Genomic DNA, 27,567 nt, shown 5'->3' with positions numbered 1-27,567 from the left:
TATTAAACTTCAATGCCAAACAAAAGCATACATAAATGGATACAGAAATCCATAGGAATGAAAAACAATGTCCTTGTCAATATGATAATTAACATCAATGACTCTATTGGCTTTGCTCTCATTTGAGGTTAGGCAGTGCTGGACCATCAGTGGCTGGAACCGAGGTAGTAGCATCCACGGCGCGTGGAAGATCAACACATGCACCCTGCATGTCAGATACCTTGAGTTTGCTTGAAAGTGAATGCCTAAGGTTCTTATTGAGAAATATTATGGCATCAGCCGTGCTGGGGTTTAGAGCTGATTGTTTCTCCGAAATGGTTTGTCCAGCTGCAGAAAAGGCTCTCTCTGAACTCACGCTTGTACCTGGTATTGCAAGGTATTTTCTTGCTAGTTCTTGCATCTTCAGGTATTGACTTTCATAATCCTTCCAGAACCCTAGTGCGGAATTTGACTTGGTTGTATCCGACAGGTCCGTTTCAAGCTGATCATCATCTTGCTCATCATCTGACACTTCTCTCAGATCTTCCATGAAGTATGAAAAGACGCTTCCCTCGGATTTGACAGACTTCTGAGGTGGCTCAGACTTGATAGGTAATCCATGATGTCCTTGATTCCGTGCGTTGTGACACGTGGTGTTCTGAAGATCATCACGTATACGGCTGTATACTTCTTGTGATTTCTGCTCATCACTAAGAAACCTAAGTTTCTTGAATCTGGGTTCAAATACTGCAGCAATCATTGGAAGTTTCAGCAAGTACTCCCCATTCATGATGCGCTGACGGAAACCATTGGTGATCGTCTCCTTTACAGTGCAGATAACATTGCTGTCGAGCTCTTGTGGCTGCAAGTGGTTTTGTATTAAACCCAGGACGAGTGGGGAAATGGACGAAGATGTCGGGTACTCCTCAGAGCACAGAACCTCTGTAGCTGTGACAAGCGGTCTCGATACCACAGTGAGCTGCTCCATGATTGTAGACTGGGAATCTGTGAGTATCTTCAAGTTTTTCCTTCCAATACATGTGGAGCTGACCGTGTCATGGAGAATGGCGAAGATGTTCGATCTCAAGGTGAGAAGGCGGTCAAGGAGGAAGAAGGTAGAGTTCCAACGGGTGGCAACGAGAATCACTACATGTTGAACTGGTTTGCCAAGATTTCGCTGATGATCTTCAAGCGCTGTTGTAGCCAAAGGATATATGTGAATAAACACTGCAAGTTGTCTTGCAACAACAAACACGTTTTTGCTGTAGGTACAGATAGTGCATCTTTGATAGCAAGTTGTAAGGTGTGAGAAACACATTGAACGTGTTTGTATCCACCTGCTGCAGCAGGTGCCGTCATGTTGCTGGTGTTGTCAGTTGTAATTGCTGACACCTTTATTTAGAATAAAGAATAATAATATTACTTAGAACTGCAGCCAGGTTTTCTCCTCTATGACGCACATCCAATTTCCTTGTGGCTAATATAAAATTAGACAGAGTCCAATCACTGTTCACAAAATGACAGGTGACAGTGATGTATCCATGTGAGGTACAACTGGTCCAAGTATCAGTTGTTAAACCGACAGGTGTCGTCAAGTTTAACTCTTTTCTATTCATCATACATAAGCATCAGATACTTATTCATTGTAGTGCGACATGGCATTTTGTACTAGGGATTAAGTGCTTCAGTAAATTCTCTAAAATCTTCTCCTTCAACAATAGAAAGAGGTCGCAAATCCTTGACGATAATGACCACACCCTTTTTTGTCAAATCTTAGTATGTTGTCTTGGATTGAGGTGTCAACTGAAAATATTGCTTACAGAAAATAGACATAAAATATTTATTACCCCGTAAACGTTTTTCATATCATAGTTTATAAAATATAGATTCTACCTTGTTTTAATACAACTTGTTTGATCCATAATGTTTAGGCTACTAGATTCTAATTCGGAGGTTTACATTTTAAATATATTATTTTAGATTCCAACTTTCAAATATTATTTTTTTTCATTAAGTAGTCTTTGTGATGTGGATCTACTGTCATAAAAATATAGAACCTACCTTTTTAGTGAAACTAACAAGTGTGCTTTGTTTTGTAGATGGGGAGATGGAGGAAGACGCCTGATCATGACTCTTTGTGAGTTTGGCGTGTTTCATTTTCAAATGATTTCGCATAGTCGATGTTGTGCCGCCTTTGAATGACAGCTGAACACCACACAAAGAGCATTTTGTTTCAAGTTTGTCTGGCGTTACTGTAAAATAAGCCCAAACGTTAGACCTACGTGTGGTCAGACTTTAAGCAGGGGAGGTAACTCACATTTCCAAGGGGCAGGTAACTCTACCGAGTACTTGAGTTACTTTTAACTACTCGAGAAATAGCTCTACTCAAACCGTACTCGAGTAACCGGGTACCCATTTCAGCCCTAAATCTATCTGTGCCTAATTTTTTTAAAGATTTCATTAATTAAAAACAGCGTATTCCTCAAATAACTACAATGACAACCTGGCAATCTCAGCAAATTAAATAATTACTCACTTCTGATTTCGTAAAACAGATAACTTCATCAACAGCCAATAATACTAGAAAGCTATATACCACTGCTTCAGTTTGTTTGAAAATCATAAGGACTTCTTGTTCTGTCCCTTCCTGTTTCAGAACATACATACTTCCTTGGTACCCAAAACCATAAAGTCTAATTGTTTTAGTGAAGTTGGTAACAAAGTCATTGGAACTATCATGGGCATTAATTATGAACATAAGTTTTGTTATAGTGCTAAATCATTATAACCATAATGACTGTAAGAAAACATTAAATGGTAGTTCTTCGTTAAATATTGATTAATACATAAAGTATTAAAATGAAATATGTTCTAAATCACCTAAATATTAATGATTAAAACTTTGTCACAAACCAAAACATTCATTAATTATCTCTTCTGAAACAATGTTTAATCTAAATGCCATGTAATCTTTGACTTAACTTGGGGGATCAATGTAAACAAACCTTAAATTCCCATATTAAGGGTGTAACAATACATCAGTGCATCACAAATTTTCATGCCATGATACGATAAACTATACATTTTTGTCCGTACATACACCTGATAAAACAAATTACTGACTATGTATTTAATTACTCCCCAGCATTTTAGACAGTCAAATATTATGAAAAGTTATGTAATTAGTGTTAGTTCACAAAAACAAACAGTGGCTATGAACCTGTGTGTACAGCTAGCTTTTCCTTCTGAAACTGTAGCGAGCACGCTGATTCATCACAATGTCCCTCTCGTAATCATCCAGCAGCATGGCCGGATAGCGGTGAATCTAGCGATGCAGCCGATGGGACACAGAAGCGAAAGCATGAATTGTAAAGCTGTGGGCAGTTAAGTTTGAAAGATGCCTTTCCATTTAAGTTATCATGCAGTTCTGACCGCTATAAGCTAATCACAGAGAGGATTGGGAAGTTTATTTCTCTTGACTTGACTTTCCTGTTGTTGATAATGCTGGCTTAAAAGGGTTTGGGGAGTGTTGGAACCCAAATATGACGTTCTAAGACAGTGATACCTAGACTCAGTGAAGAAACAAAGAAAGAAGTTGTGAAAGAACTGAATATGGCAGCATCTGTGGCAATTACTACGGATCGATGGACAAAAACTGGGAGTTACATAACCGAGTGCTACAGAAAAGATCCATTGATGAATCTCACACTGGTGAGAACATTGGAGCTGTCTTGAAGTCAGATTTTGCTAAGAGGAAGTAAGAAAGGCCTAATGGAATCTACTGTGTGACTGACAATGCCTCAAATACGATGTTGCTTCTAAGGAAGCGAATCTAGAGCATGTCAGATGCTTTGCTCACACAGTGAACTTAGCAACACTGAGGGGACTTCAAACTGACACTGAGCAAACTTCTTGCAAAGGTATGGAAAATAGTCATATTCTTTCACAGAAGCAGAACAGTACATGCTTTATTTGTGCACACACAGAGCATATTACAGCTCCCCAAGCATATACTGATTCAGGATGTCAGTACTTGTTGGAACAGTTCGTTTAATTTGCTTGAAACGGTTTTGAAGCAGCGGCCAGCTTTGTACTCTTTGTAAAGCGATCAGAAAGGGTGTGGTCAAATGCAGAAGACCTTGTTGCAGTTCTGAAGTCCATCACTACTATCTTGTGTGAAGAGACCATGTTAACTGTATCACTAATTAACCCAGCAGATCATTTGTGTCATGAAAACCAGGGAATCTGACTCTATCCTCATCTTACATGTGAAGAAAGCCATCTTGAAACACATTGAGCAGCACTACCTGCAGGATGAAAAATTCCTGATGATGGTGTCAGTCCTTCCAATCCCTTCCTTGTGTTGATGCAGGCAAAAGACATGAGGTCTGTTCTTCACTCATTTCAACAACAGTTTCATCCCATCTGCAGGTAGTATTTTTTTTGTTTTCATAGAACTAAAAACATGATATATTAATCATCTTAACCACTTAAATTGTACATTTTTACAAAACCCTCCATCAAAGTTCAACACTATTTTTGATATATTTTAATATGATATAAAATGACACAAATAAAACTAAACTACATCAAGTTTTTAAGTTCGTCAGTTTAAAGGGGTACTAATCTCTGGCTTCTTCTCGGCTGTCTAACACTGCCCACTAGGGCTCCCTAGCTTCCGTGAGTCAATTTGCTCACTGCTGCAACTGAGCGTGACAAAGACTTGCATGGCTACTGTCTGTGAGGACAACAAAATAAACTTTGACGCAGTATCTGTTTAACACATTTTTGAACACTGATTGGTTACCTGTGATCTTTAAAGTTTTCGACAAAGGGTGCATATTAATTCATTTCTCCAGCTTAAAGAAACGAAACAGACTAAAAGAATGTTGGAGGCTCATCCGATGCCGTCATTTGGAAATACCCCTGATGGTTATAGTATAATAATAAATAAAAAGTATCCCTGAAGTGAAAGCATTTTTGGATTTCGGATTGCGCGGATAATACGATTGCTATCTCTTGTTGTCATCCATGTTTCCTGGTATAACCCTACACCTGTGTATTTGTTGTTATTCACCTGAACCTGAATTTATTTCAGTGTAATTAGTGGTAGCACCACTCAGATTACCTGACAAAGGTTCCCATTTGGCATTTCTTGTGTCTTGGGTAATTATTTAATCTGAATCCAGGTCTGAAGTGGGGTGAAATGTATGTTATGTAATATGCATGTGGCAGCGCAGCAAGAGGAGTGATCAGTTGATTTACTATTTTTAAAATCAACAGATCATTCCTTGCCATCAAAGGATCAACCGAAAATATGTTGATTGATTAATAACCGTTATCTTGCATAGTGGATTTGTCAAAAGTAAGTGTAGGTTTACTAAAGCAGACTGAATACACCCATATCTGGGCATGAAGTCAAAGGATTAGCCAATAATACGTTGTTTGATTGTTCTTTGTTATCTAACTATATGTTTTTTTAAAGAACCGTGGACATTATGAAAACAGTTGTCACGTGGGCTTTCTCAGCTGACCTTTAAGACTTGACGCCTATGTGAAACACCTGAAACAAACTAAGTGATCAGTTGAGAAACGAACATGGGTTTTAATATCCCAAAATACTATATATATTTTAAAATATTTGATTGTAACAGAGACACGTGACATCGAATATGTTTATTCGTACAGCTGCAGACGTGTGGGATATTGTTCCTTTATGTGGATATTCACGGATACATTCCTCGAACAAGGTAGCTGCCTAAATTTATACATAACTTTGGTAAGTTGCAATTATGATATTTTCATTTTGTTTGCTGTTGCATTGAATAGAATCATTGTTGTTCCATCTACGTTTTCGTTGGGAAGTTCTTAGATGCGAGACAGACGTTGTTTTCGATTGTAGGCATGTATATGTTACAGTCAATGTGTAAAATGTGATTCACTCAGGCAATTTATACAAGAGTTTGCCACTAACGTGGCTATATCCCCCGCCCCTGTTGCAGAATTTATGACATAATTAAATCTAAACAAACCCTAACCTTTTTTAACCGAGGTGGAACTTGTTGTCATGGAAATTGTAAAAAAAAGAAGAGTTTGCCACTAATGTGGCCAAGTCTCCAGCCCAGCAATTGAAGTGTATATTAATGTCAACAATAGTGAAATTTGATCACACAAACACATACATTTTAAAATATCTCAAATTTTGTAAGGAGTAATAGGCAGCAGGGGAGCATCTACTTGATGAAAATGCAAAATATCCTGAAGAAACAAAATAAAATGCTGCAAAACACAATTTCTATGAAGTTCAAGAAAAAAAATGAAACCTTCTCTACAAAAACATGATGGAAGTACAAACTGACAAAACCAATTACTACATTTACTACTGAATTCATTAGGGTGGGAGAAAGAAAAACCATTACAAGTCACATTTTGACTCGTAATGATATCTACAGTGGTCACGTGGTCTTGTGTATGGCAGCTGTTGTGGCGTCTGATTCGACTCAATAGGATTCCGGCCATGACTTCAGTACTTACAGGAATTCCTCTATTCAATCTGACTTTAATGTGACTGACAACTTAAGATGCCACAATATTACCTCCCACACATCCTTGGATTCCTTACCAGTGGTAAATACATATCTGCCTGACACAACAACAAACAGTGACAGTATATCTAAAACTGATCCAAGTATATCAAATGAGCTGACACATCTGCTACTGATAATGTTACCCTGGAGAATCCTAACCGCAGTACTGATATTTGTATCTGGAACATCCATGGCTTGAAATCAAAAGTTAAGTATTCTGAGTTCATAACATTCTGCAAACAGTGTAATATCTTCTGTTTCTTAGAAACAATGTGTACTGATGCATTCGATATCTTGCAAAACATTTAATGAGTATGATGTATATGTCTGTAATGCCAAAAGATCTGCAACTAAAGGTCTGTTTTCAGGTGGCATAGCTGTATGCATAAAGAAATATCTATCGTCACAGTATAAACAAGTTTACTGCCAGTGGGATAATGCCCTTCATGTGATACACAAATCAATAATTTTGGTAGATCATTGCTAGACCTATGTAAAATATTAGGTATCCATATTGTAAATGGAAGATCTACATCTGATAAAAATGGAGATTTTACTTTTGTTTCCCATACTGGGTGTAGTACTGTTGACTACTTTGTTGTATCATCTGAGGTTTTCTCTAGGGTTATTGATTTGGTGGTTCTTAACAGAACCGAGTCTGACCACTTGCCGGTTCTATGTAGTATGGAACATGTCTTCACGTCAGAGTTACAAAGTAAGCAAGCTACAGAGAACACTGTTGGTATTACCCTCACTCCTGTTCCTAAATATAGGCTTCCTATAGACAGAATACCAGCATATCAAGAATATGTTTTTAGCAGAGAAAGTAGCCGAATGTTTGACGATTTTATTCCTGTTTTGCAAACTGACATAAACACTGCAGTTAGGAAATTAGCTGATATACTTATCTACTGTGGGGAAGAGGCTGGGGCAGTCTGTAGATTGTCTAGAAATAAAACCTCTGAAGAGCAACCGTTATGGTTTGATGCAGAGTGCTGTCAACTTAAATCTAAGAAATACATGTTACTAAATCGTTTCTGATCATTCAAGAGTGACTCAAACTTAAAAGACTATTTATTTGCAAAAACTGAATTCAGAAAGAAGTGTAAAACTAAACAAAATGAGTATAAAATACATATGAGTCAGAAATTAACCGAGGCTGCAAATATGAGTGATTGTAAAGAGTTCTGGAATACTATAAAGCACTATTTGAGAAGTAACGCACAACAAGGTGATATAACCCTTGACACTTGGTTTAGATATTTTAAGAATTTATTAAATCCAGATTTTAACAGAGATGTAAATGAATTTGATGAATCAGTTCAGGAATTTTTAGATTCCCATTCATGTCAACATTGTAATTATATGCCTTTTACTGACCAGCTCTTATCAGGTGAAATTACTGAAAATGAAATTAAACCAGCTTTAAATGGGTTAAAAGTGGGTAAAGCAGCCGGTGAGGATGGTATACCCCCTGAATATCTGAAAAGTATAACAAATTTCATAAACCCTTATCTTAGGCAGCTTTTTAATAAAATTCTAGATACTGGTGTACTCAGCCCTGTCCTATTTATATTTTTCATAAATGAACTTGTAACTGAAATGTATTATGAATGTGATTACGGAGTCTTTGTGTCACAAGATATAATTGATATAATGCTCTTACTATTGGCTGATGATATTGCTTTCTTATCATTTTCAGTTAATGGCCTCCAGAAACCGTTAAATGTTCTCCAGCTATATTGTGAGAAATGGGGCCTTGAAGTAAATTTGAAAATGACAAATGTTATTGTTTTCAGAAAAGGTGGTATTTTAAATATATTTGAAAAATGGACGTATTGTAATAAGACAGTCAATATTGTTTCATATTATAAATATTTAGGATTGACTGTATCTTCTCAATTAGCATGGTCAACAGCTTGTAAGCAGTTGGCTCTGCAAGCATCTAAAGCCTTGATTCCTGTCTATAGAGTTTTTAAAGAATTTTTTTTTATATCTTTCCGAGTTGTTTCGGACATTTTTGTCAGAAAAAAAGCACCAATTCTTCTGTATGGTTCAGAGATATGGGGATGTCGTTATAATGATTCCATAGAAAAAATTCATGCCATGTACTTTAAATGTTTTTTAGGTGTCGGTAAATATGCCTCTAACAAAGCCATTCTTTTTGTTTCATCCCAGCTACGGGCAGTTAAATATTGGATAAAGCTACTTCGTATGAATTCAAATATATTTCTTCTTCATTGTTATAATATGTTAAAAGCCTTGGATGAAAAGGGTAAATATTGTTTATGGGTGTCTGATATCAAGAATATTCTTTGTATGTCTGGTTTTTCTCTTGCATGGATATCTCAAGATGTTGGAAATGATAAATTATTTATCTTCATGCTTAAGGAAAGATTAGTTGATATATTTTACAAGATTGGCACTGTCAAATATCATACTCAAGGTTTTTATGCCATTATACGAATATATAATCATTACTTGTTCCTGAAAAATATGTATGTGTACTTCAGGATAGAACTTTGAGAAGATCTTTGTGTAAATTACGTATATCATTACATAATTTTAATGTTAATAATCTCAGAAAGAAAAATGTACAAGATAAAGGAAGTAGTTTATGCCATTATTGTAATGAAGGCTATGTTGAGGATGAGCTTCATGTACTTCTCATTTGTAAATATTATCAGTTTCTTAGAAATAGATACCTCCCTATGATTTCAACTATGTACAAAGATGAACAACTGATGAAAAATTTGTTGAACTCCCGCAATGCTAAAACAATATAATCTCTGTCAATATTCCTGAAGAAGATTTTTGAAATTAGACGTTAATATTTAATGTAAACTTATTATTACCTTCACATGACTGTACAATATTGATACAAAAAAAACACTTCTGTACTATAGGTCATATGGCCTAAAATATTGAATAAACATGTGTCTGTCTGTCTGATATCTACATGGAATATTTATTAAGAAACCTAAATGGTATTAGTTTGTGATATGTGACTATGGTCATTACCAGTTCAAACCCAAAATGTTGCTTTGGACATAGTAGATTAAATGCACAATATAAGATTAAAAAAGTTCAGTTTACCACATTGATTAACATACAAAGAAATAATGATGGTCACTTCAACATACTACACCTATTCCGTCACACCCCACACAAGATGATGGTCAGTGTATGGGACTGGAAAGACTCCTGTTGAGATGGGCTCATTACAGAAGATCAAGTCTAGTGTACCCCCAAGGGTGTGGGTTGGTTTGCTGATATACTGGGCGAATAACATCTTTGATAGGCATTTAGAAGTTGGGAGTATGAAGTAAGGATAAGAATTTATGGAAAAACAACTTCTTTATTACAACGTTTCAGTGTAGGTTCTAACACAGTTATCAAGCAAGTGATATACAGAGTACTTACTTACTTACTTACTTTGGAGATTTAACGTGCGCTTTCCGACTGATGCGTATTTCGCACACGGGCCCGGCCAGGCCATTTAATGTGTTTCCGAAAGGGGCGAAAGTGGTGTGTGCAACCCAAGAGGGGGCTTTAGGGGTTGCTTATATAGAATTTGGGAATTTTGAGATTTGGAATAGATGCCGATGGGGTTGGGGAGGAGAACTAAGGGAGCTGGGTATGGTGGATGTTTGTTTGTTTATGTAATTTTGATTTGGTAGATTATAGTGTTTTCAGATGCGTTTTATTAGTTCCGTTTTGATTAAGAATACGCCTAAGGCCTTGAAGTTTTCTAGTTTATTTTGTGGGTTTAGTATTGCTTATAGAGTGAGAGCCTTGTTTAGATTGAGGGTGGTTTGTAATGCGGTTCGATGTGTTAGGTAGTGTGTGCAGTGGATGAGTGCGTGTTCTGGGGTTTCTAGTTGTTTGCAGTGTGGGCAGTTACCTGTAGTATGTTTTTTAATTTTTTTTAGATGGTTATTTAGGTTGGTGTGTCCTGTTTGGAGTTTAGTGATTACTCTGTCGATTTTTTTTGATGGATGGAGAATTTTTGGTTTGGTTAGTGGTTTGCTGAGTACATTTTTGATTTGGCTATTTGAGTTTAGATAAAGGTTATGCCATTTTTTTGTGATTTTTTGCTTGTTTACGCTTTTAATTTCTGATTTTGAGATGGGTAAGTTTAAGCTTATTTCTGGGATTTTGAGGGATAGTTTATCAGCGTTTTCATCACCGTATATTCCTACGTGGGCGGGTATCCACAAGAAGGTAATTTGTTTGCCTGCCTTAGTTAGGTCGTTGGAGCTTTTAAGTATTTGATTCATTAATTTAGGTCGGTTTTTGGTATTTTCGTTTTGGAGGGCTTGCAGTCCACTTAGGGAGTCGGTAAGTATTAGGATTTTTTTGTGTTTTTTTTATTCTTGATTATGGAGGGCTGAGGCCATGCCCATTAGTTCTGCCGTGGTTTTAGTTGGTTGTGTGGTATGGACTCCGAAACCTGTGTGTTTGGAGGTCGGATCTGAGGATCCGTCCGTGTAAATGTGACACAAATTTGGCCAATTTTCGTATATGTATGCTAGTGTGGTGGTTTTAGCTATGTGGTGGTTTTAGTTTGTTTATTTATTTGGCTAGCTAGTGTTTTGTCTATTTTGGGTATATTAAGTTTAGGGGTGAAGATATTTGATTGTTTGCAGTTTTGTTTAAGATTTTTTATTTGGTGTTCATTGAGGTAGTTTGTTATTCTTTGGGATATTGGGGTAAGTAAGGGGTGTTTACGAGCTAGAGCTTGGTTTTTGGGGCTGATATTTTGGTTTATTAAGTTTTGGATGAGAGGGTTTGATTGGGACGCGGCCCAGAAAGTTAAGCTTAGCTGTTCCCTGCGTAGACTTAGTGGCATTTCTCCTGTTAAGGTCTGAAGTGAAGTGTAGGAGGTGACATGTTGGGTGCGTGTAATTAGTTTGAGAGCCTGATATTGTATTGAGTCAAGTTTTTTAGATAGGGAGTTGTTAAGGGTGTTGTATATGGCAAAGCCGTAGTCTAGTTTTGATCTAATTTGTGATATGAAGAGAGAGAGGAGGGTATCTTTGGAGGCTCCCCAGTTAGAGCCAGTTAGGCATCTTAGGGTGTTTAGGTCTTTACTGCATTTAGTTGTTAGGTTTTGGATGTGAGCATCCCAGGTGAGATGTTCATCGAAAATAAGTCCTAAGAATTTGGTTTGTTTTTGAAATTTGATTGTTTGGTTGTTTAGCTGGAGGATTGGGGAGGCGGGTTCCATGTTTTTTATGTTTGAATACTATTCCTGTTGTTTTTTCTGAGTTAAGGGAGAAGCCACATTTGTCAGCCCATTGTTGTATTTTATTAAGAGATTTTTTGAGTAAATTTTGGGCCATTTTAATGCTTTTAGTGCGGATCCAGAGGGCTCCGTCATCCGTGAATTTCGATGTGTTTACTTTAGGGGATAGGCCCTCGAATAGATCGTTTATCATTATATTGAAGAGGGTGGGGCTGAGGATACTGCCCTGGGGAGTGCCATTTTCTAGGGGACATTGGTCCGATAGTGTTTGGTCTATACCCACGGTTATTTTACGATTGTTTAGGAAGTCCTGGATGTAGTTTATTATCTGACCTTTGAGTCCTATTTTTTAAGTTTTTGTATTAGCCCGTCGTGCCATACCATGTCGAAAGCTTTAGAGAAGTTTAAGAAGATGCCTGTGGTATATTGTTTATTTAGTTGTCCTGTCTTAATATCTTGCTCTAGTCGGGCGAGGTTATCTAGGGTTGAGCGGCCAGGAGTGAAACCGCTTTGATCTGGGTTTATGATGTTTTTTGGGGTTAGGTAATGTTGTAATCTATTTTTAGCCATTGATTCCATTACTTTACATAAGTTTGAAGCTAGGGATATTGGTCTATATGAGTTAGCTTGATTAGCTGGTTTATTAGGTTTAGGGATATACAGAGTGTGGTTGGCAAGTATATATACAAGTAGGAGGCAGTGTTTATACAGTAGAGTAGATATTGTTTTCCCCACCCTCAGTCAGTCAGTAGAGAAGCCTGTTATATACACACAAGGGTAGTGATGACAATCATCGGTGAAATCAGTGACACAAACAAAGGATGAAGCCAGTAATATAAACAACAGGATTATGGCTGATTGGGGTCTTTGGTGAGTTGATGGTACGCCAGGGGGTATGTAATAGCCTTGGTCACGGTTGATGCTGTGGCTTGGGTTGTCACGGATGTGGTCTGATAGAGCTGATTTAGAGTTCTATTTGGAGACAGAGCTTTGATGTTCTTTTATTCGGGTTTTGAGGGGCCTAGATGTTTCCTATGTAAGCTTGTCCACAATTGCATGGAATGTGCTACACTGCTCCTGATAGTTCTAGCTTGTGGCTCAAAGGTGGTTTTCCCTGTGGCTTTAATTGTGTTCTGAATGGTTTGACTTCTCTTGAAAACTACATCAATGTTGGCCTGTTTCTTTCAGTGTCTCTGAATTTTGTGGCTAACTGTTCCAAAGTAGGGGAGGCTGATCACAAAGGGTGCAGACAGTTGACGTGGGAATTTCTGAGATTTCTTGGTGATGTTCTGTATCGTCTGTTGTACTATCTTTCTGTACGAGTACATCAAGGAATGGGAGCTGTCGATTGTTTCCTTCCTCCATGGTGAACTGCATTTGTGGGTTTAGGGAATTCAGGTGGTCTGGGGTCATTGTTGGGATGTAGGATGACAAAGGTGTCATCAACTTTGCGGAACCAGCAGAGGGGAGTTATTGGGGATGTTTCCAGGGCTTTTTCTTCAAGGTGGGTCATAAATATCTCGGTGATCAAGGGTGATAGTGGGGATCCCATTGGGAGGCCATGGGTTTGTTGATAGAAGTTATCTCTCCAGGTAAAGTATGTTGAGCTGATACAGGAGTGAATGAGTTGGATGATGCTTTCAGTTGTTAGGTGGGTGTCTAGGGATGGTTGTTAGGTGGGTGTCTAGGGATTGGTGTCTGTTCACGAATGTACCCCGGGAGGAGGCCATGGAAATCATCAGAACCCACGTTGAGGAAATGTTCCAATCAGTAGAAAAATAATGAACATCCAATAGCTTTTGGTGGTAGAGCTCTTCATGGCAATGAAATGAACTGGAGCATTACAGATAAGGAAAGCTTAGCTCTAGTTGAAGCAATTAGATCATTTCATCCATACCTTGCAAATTCAAAATTCACAGTCTTCACTGATCATATAGTATTGAAATGGCTGAAATCCATCAAGGATGCCACAGGTAGGCTAGGGAGATGGTCTTTGGAACTTTCTACCTACACTTTTGACACTGTTCACCGCAGCAACAAAGCCAATGGGAATGCAGATGCTCTCTCACGTAGGGAATGTGAGGAAAATATTAACTGTAGTGACCCAACTGAAGAGGATGCTGAGAAAACAGTCTTCTCAGTAACTAAGCAAAGCAAATTAACAAGCAATACCACAATCTTGCCAAACACACATTCATCCACACAGGTCACACAGACAAATCAGACTGAGGATATTAGCACACCTATTGTCAATCACTTAGAATTGGTCAGTCACCATTGAATATGAAGATGATTATCAGTCAGTACCAGTTAATGGTGTTGCAGCATTACATGCTACAAATACTGATGTTACACAAGACACAATGGTTGAGGTAAGTATAAAAGAACATCCAAACTTACGTCATCTACAAAGGATTTGTCCAGATTTCATCCAAATCTTTGACTACAAAGAGGATGATGTTCTTCCACAAGATGAAAAGGATCGTAAAAAGATTCTTATCGAAGCCAATATTTTTTGAATTGATGAAGCCATCCTTTAACCGGATTCTCCACCAAATTATTATGGTTCTGTTCGGATGAACAAAACCTTCCAAATGGCGTGCTGGTTTTCTTGGGGGAATTAGTCAGCAAAGAGCTGCAGTCACAGGAGACTAATCACAATTTTATTTACAAGAACAATCAACAACAATTTACAATATCTTAGAATGTAGCTGAGGGTGCCACAGAGAGTCGGTACAACCCTTTGGGCTGTGGGAGAGAGGTCTACTTGGTATGAGCGTCAAAACCCTTCTGCTTAACATTTTGCTTCTGTATGTATTTAATCAAAATTAGAACCATAAAAAGGAATAAGATTGGTTGGTATACGATGAAGTGTGCCCTATGGTAAATGAATGGCTAGACAGAGGGGAATACTTAATCCTGTTAATCCTTTTGGACTTGCACTAATCTTGTTGACATATTTACTGGGTGCTTGGAAAGAGATAATGGTATCACTATAGATGAGCTTGTATTGGGGCTAATCCTTATGAGTCTAAATTGAAGTAATTGCTGAATGTTATTCTAATATAGGTGATGACAGATTTACTTGAATAAAAAGTTCAAGGCAATCTCTAAGACTATGTAGAGTATAGTAGACATATCTTTTGTCTTATTGGATATTATGTCTGGGAGATGGGATCTTGATACCTTAGGCTCGTATTTATCTGAAAGCTTTAAATCTATTAAACCATGTAGACATAACTTTTGTTGGGGCACGGGGGAAAAAATAGATAATCACGGTAAAATAATCTCTGAATGGATAGAGGCCAACGATTTCGTATTACTTAACAATAACCAACCAACCAGATATGATAAAAGCAATAGAGACATGTCGGCTATCGACCTAAGTATATGCACCTCAGACTTAGCCCAAAGCACTCAATGGGAAGTTCACGACGCCCCACTAGGAAGTGACCACTTCCCAATAAACATAACCATAGGAAATACCAACGTCCCCGACAAACCCGAAAACTCAGAACCCAAATTTAACTATAACCAGGCTAACTGGGATAAATTCCAAAATATCTGCAAACAAGCCAATCTAAACGAGATAGAACATAATGACCCAGAAACCTTCTGCAAAAACAGAATACATAATCACCTCAGCTAAAAATTCAATACCCTTTAGAAAAGCAAACAAATCAGGCAAACCCTCAGTACCCTGGTGGAACGAGGAAATAGAACAAACCAGACAAAAACGTAAAAAAGCCTTCAATAAAGCCAAACGCGACCATAACTACATACCTGTAGCCCACAAACTAAACCATGAGGTCCAAAACCTAGTCAAAATAGCCAAAACCAGGGACTGGAAAATTTTTTGCGAGGGATTAAATAACCGCACAGATGCCAGGACGGTCTGGCGCAAAATTCATGCCATTAGAGGCCTAAAAAGACACACAAAAACTCCTAATATAAATAACTCAACCAACCCCAGCGAAAAAGCAAATAACCTAGCTAAACACTTTTCGACCATCAGCAGTAACAAAAACTTCAGTGATAAATCCCAAACAAAACTCAAAACAGAATCCAAACCTACCAAAGAATTAAACGATAACCTAGAAATAAACCAACCCTTCACAATAGAAGAACTAAACTATGTACTCCAAAACAGGAAAAAGGGAACAGCCCCAGGACTAGACCTAACATCCTACCAAATAATCAAAAAACTCCCTCCCAAGCTACTCCAGTCACTACTCAAACTCTATAATCTAATCTACCTAAACGGCCAGGTACCAACCTCTTGGAAACAGGCTCTAGTTATCCCTATCCCTAAACCCGACAAACCTACAAACCAAGCTAACTCTTACAGGCCAATATCTCTGACCTCAAACTTATGTAAAGTAATGGAATCTATGACCAAAAATAGATTACAACACTACCTAACTCTAAACAACACCATAAATACAGACCAAAGCGGGTTCACTCCTGGCCGCTCAACTCTAGACAATCTCGCCCGGTTAGAACAGGAGATCAAAACAGGACAACTCAACAAACAATATACTACAGGCATCTTCTTGGACTTCTCAAAAGCATTCGACATGGTTTGGCACAACGGGCTAATTCAAAAACTTTAAAAAATAGGACTAAAAGGACAAATCGTTAACTACATCCAGGACTTCCTAAATAACCGAAAAATCACAGTGGGTATAGACCAGGTTCTATCGGACCAGTGTCCCCTAGAAAACGGCACTCCCCAGGGCAGCATTCTTAGCCCAACACTCTTTAACATAATGATCAATGACCTCTTCGAGGGCCTATCCCCTAAAATTAAAACATCCAAATTCGCAGATGACGGAGCCCTCTGGATTCGCACAAAAAGTATGTCAACTTCCCAAAATCTACTCCAAAAATCCCTAAATAAAATACAGCAATGGGCAGACAAGTGGGGCTTCTTCCTAAACTCCGAAAAAACTACAGGAATAGTCTTCAAACACCGAAAAATGAAACACACCACCCCAAATCTTAAATTAAACAATAAACCAATTAAGTTCCAAAAACAAACCAAATTCCTAGGGCTAATCTTCGATCAACACCTAACATGGGAGGCCCACGTTAAAAACTTAACAACTAAATGCAGCAAAGATCTAAACGCACTAAGATGCCTCACCGGCTCCAACTGGGGGGCCTCCAAAGATACTCTACTCTCTCTCTACACATCACTAATTAGGTCTAAATTAGATTACGGATGTGCGATCTATGATACGCTTAGCAATAACCTAACCAAAAAACTAGACTCAATCCAATACCAAGCTCTTAAAATAGTCACACGTTCCCAACATGGCACCTCTCTCACTTCACTTCAGGCCTTAACAGGAGAAATGCCACTAAACCTACGTAGGCAACACTTAACCCTTAATTTCTGGGCCTCGTCCCAATCAAACCCTCTCATCCAAAACCTCCTAAACGAAAATATCCGCCCTCGTAACCAGGCTCTAACTAGGAAGCACCCTTTACTTACTCCAATATCTCAACGAATTTTCAACTACCTAAATGAAAACCAAATAGATAACCTCCAACAAAACTGCAAACCATCAAATATATTTACCCCAAAACTAACAATCCCCAAAATAGACACATCTCTGGCAAACTCAATAAACAAACAAACTGATCCAAACATAGCTAAATCCACCACACTAGCTTACATACACGAAAACTGGCCAAATTGGTGCCACATCTACACAGACGGATCTTCCGATCCGATCACAAATCGCACTGGTTTCGGAGTCCACATAGGACAACCAAATAGGAACACTCAATCTTATCGACTCCCAAACAACCAATCCATCTTCACTGCAGAGTTAATGGGCATAGCATCCGCCCTCCATAACCAACATGCTAAAAAACATAAAAAAATCCTAATACTCACAGACTCACTAAGTGGACTACAGGCCCTCCAAAATAAAAACACCAAAAACCGCCCTAAACTCATTAACCAAATACTCAAAAGCGCAAATAACTTAACAGAGGCAGGCAAACAAATAGCATTTATCTGGATCCCAGCCCACGTAGGAATATATGGAAACGAAAACGCCGATCAAGCCGCCAAAAAATCCCTCAAAATTCCTGAAATAAGCCTTAATCTACCAATATCTAAAGCAGAGATCAAAAGCATTAACAAACGTAAAATCACCCAAAAATGGCATAAGACATACCTAAAAACAAACACACAGATAATCAAAATCCTCAAAAAACCTCTAACCAAACCTAAAATCCTCCATCCATCCAAGAAAATTGATAGAATAATCACCAAACTCCAAACAGGTCACACTAAACTAAACAGTCAACTCCTAAAAATAAAAAAACACGCAACCGGAAAATGCCCACACTGCCCACACCTGGAAACAATAGAACATGCACTCTTACACTGCACGCACTACCAAACCCACCGAGCAACACTCCAAACAAATCTAAAACTAGATAAAGCCATAACCCTAGAATCAATCCTAAATCCACATAACAATACAGAAAAATTTAAAGCACTAGGCGTATACTTAACTAAAACCAATCTAATGATCCGCATCTAAAAACACTCAACCACACCACATAAACAAACAAACACACACCAACACACTCCCTTAGTACACTACCACACCCCTAGGCATGCATTCCAAATTTCAAAATCTCCAAAACTTATATAAGCAACCACTAAAACCCCCCTCTGGTTGCAACACCTTTATTTTCCCTTCAAAACCACGCTAAATGGCCCGACCGGGCCCGTGTGCGAAATACGCTCCAGTCGGAAAGCGCACGTTAAATCTCCAAACGTAAGTAAGTAAGTACTTTTGTCTTATTGAATAGTATGTCTAGGAGATGTGTCACCTTAGGCTAGCATCTATCTAAAAAGCTATGACTGAAACTACTGAAATGTTGTGTATGCATTTTACCTGATGATATGTATTACATGCTAAACTCTAATTATATTAAATGTTGTATAAATATTACACCATGACAACTCATAAAAGCACTTGTTGTGGATTTAATTATTATATGAAAACTTAGTATAAATGTTATATCATGATAATAGCATCCGAGAGCCTCTACAGCAGGAGGTATCTGTAGTTCTGTTGCCTCTCTGTACTGAAGGGCATCTTTTATTACCATAGCCAGTCCATGTTAGGAATGCTTCAACAGAACATTGTGACCTGGCATAGGAAAATCATTACCACTGGCAGTTTCATACGTTCTTGTTTCAGTGAGGCACAACACTTCAAGATGGTGCACAGATATATCAGACATAAGATCTGTAAAGTGTCTTGGAAGTGATCTTACATTTAAATGCCCAACAGAGGATGTTGCCATGAGAGAATGTCATCGTTCCTCAAGCGCTCCATTTCTTGTTTTGCCGATTCATTAACAAGTACTTTCTTTTGAGAGAAGTTGATAAGTCTGAGGTACTGGGACTTTTTGTGATAGAAGGAAACGTGCTGTAACTGCATCTACAGGTACACTATGGGACAGACGTGGAGGACTCTGTTTCTTGGCTTCCATGCCACATGATTGATCATCAAACTTGACATAAATTAAGCCTTCATGTGGATGAGGAGGATTAATGGAATATGCCACAACAGTGCCAACTGCGCCATTGACTAATCCATCAGCTGTGTCAATGGTCCTTGTGTGAAGCCATCTGCATCCGACTGCAATCTGGAGTTCCGCAACAAAATTTCCTGTGTCATGAATGTGCTGAAAACTGTAAAAAGTTTCATTAAGAAGTATGCCATGTTATCGCACACTCATCTCTGTCATAATCAATGCAGAAGTAGGGATGATGGATTTGATAATGAAGTCATTAAACGAAACCACCTAACAACCATACCCTTAACCATTACTGAGGCACACACTGACAACTTGGCAGAAGGCATGCACAATTTCCCCTACTATGGGAGATACCTCCAAATGATGACAAACACAAAATGTAGTCATACAAAGAAAACTTTATTATGACTCCTTAAACAGGTTAAATGGGTATCAAGTTGAAATTTTCGGCATTTAAAAGAAGAATTCATAAATTTCTAAAAGTTCAACTTGTTGCCATGGAAAGAAAATAAAAAATATTTTTTCCAAAAGTTTTAATAGTACAGGGCACCAGTTGAGCATGTACCTGACAGACCTGCAAAGTTTCAAGAAAAAATATTGAACAGTTTATGAGTTATGATCCAGAAACAAACCCTAATCTCACAGAACCTAAGTCAATCTTGTTGCCACGGAAATGTAAAAAATAAAGATTTCTAAAATTTATGAGTTATGCTCAGGAAACAAAATGTGACGGACGTATGTACAGAAGTATCGATGGACGGACTGATGGAGCCCGTTTCTATATCCCCCGCCAACTTTGTTGGTCAGGGGATAAAAATGTTAAAATATTTCAGTAATTTACAAATTAACTAAAACGTCTGTCCATTTATTTAACAGATTGACTAACAATTATTAGAGGTTCAAAAGGGCTTAAAACATCACAATAGACTAATTATGCTAGGATAAATTGCCCAAGTGAAAATGGTACACATTTTGACTATAAAATATACACACTATAAAATAAGCAATGCTCGGGTGAAATATTTACTTTGTGTTGCAAATCAAAACAGCGTAAACAAAAATCGTGCAATACCAAGCAAGTGGCTTATCAAATTTTCGTCACCATTACTGAGGCAAAGATAGCAACATTTATTTATTATTTTCAAGACTAAACTGAATTTCAGTTTGTTGATCAATGTGACCATACGCCCTTACACTTTCAATAAAAGTGACAAATGCGCTTATGAATGGTGCAGCACAGGTCGCGAACTAGTCTAGATTTCTGCTATATCATCTGGGTACTTTCGGGGAAAAAACAATAACAAAGGCTAGAACCAGTCCTGGGAAATTGCTGTAGATAGTGCCCCTTGAACGTGAAGATGAAACAATACTGAACAATGAGCTAAATGAATTATATTATTTATTGTACTTCTATTTCATGATCTATGGTCTCTCCATTTCTTGATTTACCTTTCAACCTGCAGTAAAACTGGAGCATGTCAGTGAGCAGGAGCCCAACCTGCCTTTGCTACTTGATGTCAGTGATCTGCCTGCAGATGGTGTGACAGATTTCCCCCAAAAGGAGGCTCATGAACAGAGCCAGAGCCCAAGGTTTCTACTTCCACAGCCAGCACAGCTATAGAAGATTTGTTTCATGATGTGTTCATAACCTCAGTTGTGAAGTCTGAAAAGTCCCTTGTCACAAGGGTTGAAGAACATGTTAACTGTTGTGTGTCAGAGCAGTGTCGTTCCTAAAAGAGTAATCCTTTTGTCTGGGGAAAGCAGAATGAATATAGATTTTCACTGCTGTCCACCATGGCAAGGTTGTATTTGTGAATCCGTGGTACATCTGTGCCCAGTGAACGAATTTTCTCAACAACAGGGGACATAGTGACAGTTCAGAGGGCTGTCCACAAGTAAGACTATATTGACTATATTTTTAGTGACTTATACAAATAAGAACAATCGTACAGTCGACGAAGTCTTCTATATCCCCCGCCGATTTTAACACGTTATGGTCCAAAACCAGGTAACTGACCCAACATTTCTCTTAGCCCATGTCAAAATAGCTGCAATGGAAATTCTAAAATAAACATTTCTAAAACTGCTTAATATCAATTGGCACCAGTTCTGTTCAGTGTGTGCTTTATATGTAAGACATGCAATGTTAGGCAAGGAAATATTTCTGGAAATAATGCCCAGTAATACAAATATCTAAAATTCATAAAAAGCAAAAGGCAACATTTCAGCATGTTTCTGATAGATGTGGAAACTTTCATCCGGAATCGAGCCCTACCCTTATTGTTTTCTAAGTCCAAGTTGTTGCCACGGAAACGAGAATTTTTTTTCTGAAATTCCTAAATAGCAAAAGGAACCAGTTCATCATGAGTCTGATAAACATGCAAAGTTTCGTAGAGAAATATTATAATAGTTTCTGAGTTATGCTCCGGAAACGATTTTGGGATGCACGCACGCACGCACGCACGCACGCGCACACACACACACACACACACGCACACACACACACAGACAGACGAATGGAACCAATTTCTGATAATAAAGCTGGTGCACTTTTAGGTCATGTGTCTCAAAGACAAGCAACCAGTTTTTGTGATTTTGGATTGTTAGCCAGACACCTAACTGACTGAGCTACGTCCACACTGTAAAAATAAGTGCAAATATACCTGGTCATGTCTTCACTGTTATGGAACTGAACAAAAACGGTGGAAGGTTATGGTTAGGTATGGTGTCTCATGACTTCAATCTGTGGACACTTACGAGTGATCCTGATGCCATGTGGCACACTCGTCCTCATTCCGTAATCTACAAGATACCGAATGGTGAGGAATGAGCCAATTTGGTACGAACTGAAAATGGCTCCAGGTGTCAGGAGCCAGACTTCGAACTTGCGGATACTAGGGAGGCATAAGCATGGCTAGTGACGACACAAGGGTAGGTTCGCTTTTGATTCAGTACTGAATAAATGTAGCGGGTGGCATGTGTGAATATTTCAAAGACAGTTTCCAGAGGCCAAAATATTCGACACTAAACCATTTCACACTGCTTTCTCAATGTTTTTGTGTGAAGAATATTAAGAGCCGCTATAGAATCTATAGTAGCCACTAAACCTAACCTTAATGAACATAATGAACGTAAAGCTAGGGTTGATAGGTCATCAAAGGGGTCCAAGGGCTAAGGATAGAGTTCGGGTAATCTAATAGTAGTATATAACGGGTCGCCAGAAAGTCATTTTGGTTGAGGGAGGTTGAGGGAAAATAGGGAAGGTGATTGGCTGATCCAAGTCACGTTGTGTATAGCGTGCTGCCCTAAATAGACAGACCGTACCCGTCAGCCCAGTTTGAAATGAGCGCGCTTGACAACTCACGTGGCCTCGTCGTTTCAAATAACCCGCGCTCGCTAGAGCGTGCGACCAGGTTTGATGAATACAGGGTGTGTGTTGAAAGTACATCATACCACAATAGTGACGGGTTGTGTCAACTTTATATACGCCGGATAATGTAGGGAAAAAATGTACGTCTAGCTGGATCAAATTCATCTTGTACGGTCTACACGTTGTACATCATGAACGTTAAGACAACCTGTATGGAAAAAAAACATAGAAGAAATAGATAAGACTACATAATCAGCAAGCTAGCAGTGTCGTTTAATTACATTTAGCGCGCAAGAACGAGGTAGTCACGTCACCCTCATTGACTATAACGCTGAAGGCAGCCGGATTTCGAATCACCCGCGCTGCGTACTATTGTGAACCATTTGTAAAGAATTATTCAGCCCTGTCCCGACTTGCATAGTTGATGTTTCAATGCTAGCTTTTCCATGTAACGCGATGACAAATAAGCTCTACGGTTTGAGTTTTAACCGTGTAACATGATGTGCACAGTTTTACTTCAGAACGTGCTATTTCGAAAATAGATAGAAAACTGATAAGTACATGTACCAGTGTGACGGCATGAAGCTAGGTTTGTTGGGAAAGTGATGGAAGCAATCTATAGGACATTTTCATGTTTACAATACTCACCCTTAATTCGAAGAGAGAACAGAGTTTATCATGGAAAATTGTTTGACGAGGAAAATGTTTAATTGGAAATATATGTCGAAGCAGGTTTATTCATAGCTAATGTATAGCAGAGAGACTAAGCCACCGACCGCCCATAACAATGTCAACATACCCCGGCCTTACAATTAATGTCAACATACCAGCCTCGCCTGAAGCTTCCCATTCATAAATTGTGTGACCAGTGTCCCGTATTTATGATATGTTAGGGAAGATGTGTTGTACATTTGTTATTTTAAAAGGGAGTTATTTCAGAGAGGATATATATGGGAATTCCCCTCATTAAACCTTTCTTTCGTTGGTGTCTATTAAACGTATACGGTATTTAATACATTTGAATGATGTAGGAAAGTATGTGCGTGTAGATGTTGTACCTATATCCGAACATGAATGTATGACACCTTTCAATAGATCAATTACGGTTCTAACCACGACATGCAACATGACTATGAGCGTGGTTAGCAGTTCATATTTATAAACACATCGTAAATGACAGATTTCTGATGAATGAACTCGCCCGCACACATGTCTATAGGGTTATGTTCGCACAAACTGTAAACAGTGACACATTGATAACAGGAAGGGTGTGTGGAATGCACTCGTCCTTGTAAGGGTAAAATACGCGTTTAAACTCACCATTTAAATGATGACATTACTTTTTAGATGTATTGGTATCAGTGAGTGAGTGAATTTAGTTTTACGCCACACTCAGCATTATTCCAGCTCTAGGACGGTGGTCTGTCAATAAACGAGCTTGGACCAGACAATCCAGTGATCAACAGCATAAGCAGCGATTTGTGCAACTAGAAACCGATGGCACGTGTCATCCGAGTCGGCGAGACTGACCAACCGATCCCCGTCAGTCGCCGATAAGCATGGGTTACTGAAGGTCGATTCTATAACCCGGACCTTCACGGGTATAGTATGACAAAGACTATATTCTTATATGATCGCTTTTTTAACATACTCACAAGTGTGCTGTGAAGAAAAGAGTGTCTTCCAAGATTCCCTGCACGTGTAAGACATTATAAACTCTACAGTAGTGTAGCCCGATAAACAGTTTTACTCTCACCAGCAAACAGATTGGACGTGAACAACATGAAGAAAGCATCAGAGATTAGACTTGACCCTAGAGATATATTTAGGAAGACTACGTTGAGAAAATCACAACAGAGAAATAAACAAAGCATACCGCCGCCGTTCCAAGCCCACCCGCCGTCGCAAATCCACCCGCCATTACAAGCCCACCCGCTAACGCCGCCGCCGCAAGCCCATCCGCTACCGCTGCTGCCGCCGTCGCAAATCCACCCGCCATTACAAGCCCACCCACTAACGCCGCCGCAAGTCTACTGCCGCCGCTGCGTCAAGCCAACCCGCCATTACAAGCACTTCCGCCGCCGCAGCCATCGCAAGTCCACTCATGGCTGCCGTATTTACCAAGTATATCTGATTTTCGAGAACAATTCAAGTTCCTGATTCCCTTTAAATGCGCTAGTTGTGGGACCCAGTGGTTGTGGAAAGTCTGTGTTTACCTCTCATGTACTCCGGCATGGCCTGATCTAACCCCATCCTACCCGCATCGTTGGTGTTATACTCAATGGCAGCCATTATATCAGGACCTCGGTGAGCAGCTGCCTCAGCTGATCTTTGTAAAAGGAATTCCCTCCAATATCTTGGACGAGGATTACTTTGATGCTCGTCAACAGAACGTGTTGGTCCTGGATGATTTCCTGGCCGAAGCAAAGCACGACAAGCGTATTTCACGGCTGTTTACTCAAACCTCACATCACAAGAATGTATTGATCTTTCTCTTGATACAAAATCTGTTTCCGAGAGGTAAGGAATCGAGAGACATTGCTTTGAACGCGCATTATGTTACCCTGTTTCATTCCCCCATAGATAAACAGCAAATCAAACTCTTCGCTCGTAGAATTTTCCCCGAACATATGGATCACTTTATGGCTATGTATGAAAAGGTTGCTGAAACACCCTGGACAACTCACCATCGATCTAAAACCTACCACCAAAGATAAGGATCGACTGCATGTTAACCTCAGAAATGAGGAAAACAGGAGAACAACAGCACAGTCTGAACCTGATCTGCGTAGGGAGAAGTTGACTACAACAGAATCTCTGGATAGTCCTCTGACACAAGAAGAGAGATTGCCCCAACATCAGCTCACTCCAATTGAAACAGATTCAAACACGAGTAGTGAGACATCATTGACTATGGCCACGGCTTGCGCAGATTGCTGGGTGCTGATAGATAACATGCACAATCTACAGCGACATATCAAACACTGGTGTCCGGCCAATAGCCTTCAACCTAAGAGAAAGCTCGAGAGTGATGACGATGACAGTGACTTTGACGACCTAGCCTCTTCCCAGAAAGGCAGTGGTCTTGCCGTCAAACCTCCAGGTGGGAAGTCAACATTCACTAATATGGAAGCCTAGGAGTGGCAAAATGCAGGCTTACAACGCATCTGGAAGCAGGTGTACGATACGTTTCATGACAAGATGAAACTGCAGAAAAAACAGTACAAGCGACAGGGACGAACACAAGAATGGATTGAGAGAAGATTGAAACTGAGGTGGGAGGATCTAGTGTGTAGTACTCTCAACTATGCGATGGAATATACCACATACTTTAAAGAGGCACCTCTGTTTCAAAACATGATATACAACCTGGGAGACATGAATCCTTCCACGGAACAATCCGTTCTCAAAAATAAAATCAAACTCTTCCTAAAACCCAAGATGAAAGAGATCCTGCCTTTGATGGAAATGCCGAAAATTGAAAGTGAGACTGAATCTGATAGCGTTGCAGAGGCTAACAACGGTGATGACGTGGAGGAGGATGATGATCGTGAGCAGAACGATTAGGCATAAATACCCATCACTACTATATCAGTCTAACAGAACAGTCAGAAGAGAATGCCAAGTCCGTGCCACGCGTCTAGTTTGATTCATATTTTGAAAACACCTCGTAAACTGAGGCGTTTGAACGATAAGAAACGCCGAATTTCCCTCTACGTGAGAGGAATTGTTAAACTGGGACCTCCTGGACGGAAATCGTTACAAGCAATGGATAAAGCATAGACTATAGACAACCATTCAACCTTAAAACAGCGTAGGAAAGGAAACATTCAACAGTGCGAAATGTGTTTCAAAACATGGAGTCGCTTTAAACAATAGGACCTTCGAGCAGCAGCAGCGTGTGTATATGAGTGACTAAATAATGTTCCAGAGTGAATACTATTGTCCATTCGTATATCACGGCTTCGTATGGAACCGATTGACTCGAATCAATAAATGATACAAATGAATTGTTTGTTTTTTCTCAGTTTTTGCATATTAGTATATAGTCTTCGTCATACTACACCCGTGAAGGTCCGGGTTATAGAATCGACCTTCAGTAACCCATGCTTATCGGCGACTGACGGGGATCGGTTGGTCAGTCTCGCCGACTCGGATGACACGTGCCATCGGTTCCTAGTTGCACAGATCGCTGCTTATGCTGTTGATCACTGGATTGTCTGGTCCAAGCTCGTTTAATGACAGACCACCGTCCTAGAGCTGGAATAATGCCGAGTGTGGCGTAAAACTAAATTCACTCACTAACTGATACCAATACATCTAAAAAGTAATGTCATCATTTAAATGGTGAGTTTAAACGCGTATTTTACCCTTACAAGGACGAGTGCATTCCACACACCCTTCCTGTTATCAATGTGTCACTGTTTACAGTTTGGGCGAACATAACACTATAGACATGTGTGCGGGCGAGTTCATTCATCAGAAATCTGTCATTTACGATGTGTTTATAAATATGAACTGCTAACCACGCTCATAGTCATGTTGCATGTCGTGGTTAGAACCGTAATTGATCTATTGAAAGGTGTCATACATTCATGTTCGGATATAGGTACAACATCTACACGCACATACTTTCCTACATCATTCAAATGTATTAAATACCGGATAACAGACACCAACGAAAGAAAGGTTTAATGAGGGGAATACCCATATATATCCTCTCTGAAATAACTCCCTTTTAAAATAACAAATGTACAACACACCTTCCCTAACATATCATAAATACGGGACACTGGTCACACAATTTA

At 39.1% G+C, this 27,567-nt stretch overlaps 1 protein-coding gene and 1 pseudogene across 5 annotated transcripts in view; both read right to left on the bottom strand.

The window, feature by feature from the left end:
• The window catches only part of LOC139466653 (CWF19-like protein 1), a 411,301-nt gene that overhangs the window by 139,384 nt on the left and 244,350 nt on the right, over positions 1 to 27,567 (bottom strand). The gene's annotated exons all lie outside the window — the stretch shown is intronic.
• Positions 119 to 25,051, bottom strand: LOC139466861 (E3 SUMO-protein ligase ZBED1-like; annotated as a pseudogene).

This window comes from Haliotis cracherodii, unplaced genomic scaffold (genome assembly GCF_022045235.1).
Source record: "Haliotis cracherodii isolate W230 unplaced genomic scaffold, xgHalCrac1.p SCAF_19, whole genome shotgun sequence".
NCBI lineage: Eukaryota > Metazoa > Mollusca > Gastropoda > Lepetellida > Haliotidae > Haliotis > Haliotis cracherodii.
This window is presented reverse-complemented; position numbering and strand designations above follow the sequence as displayed.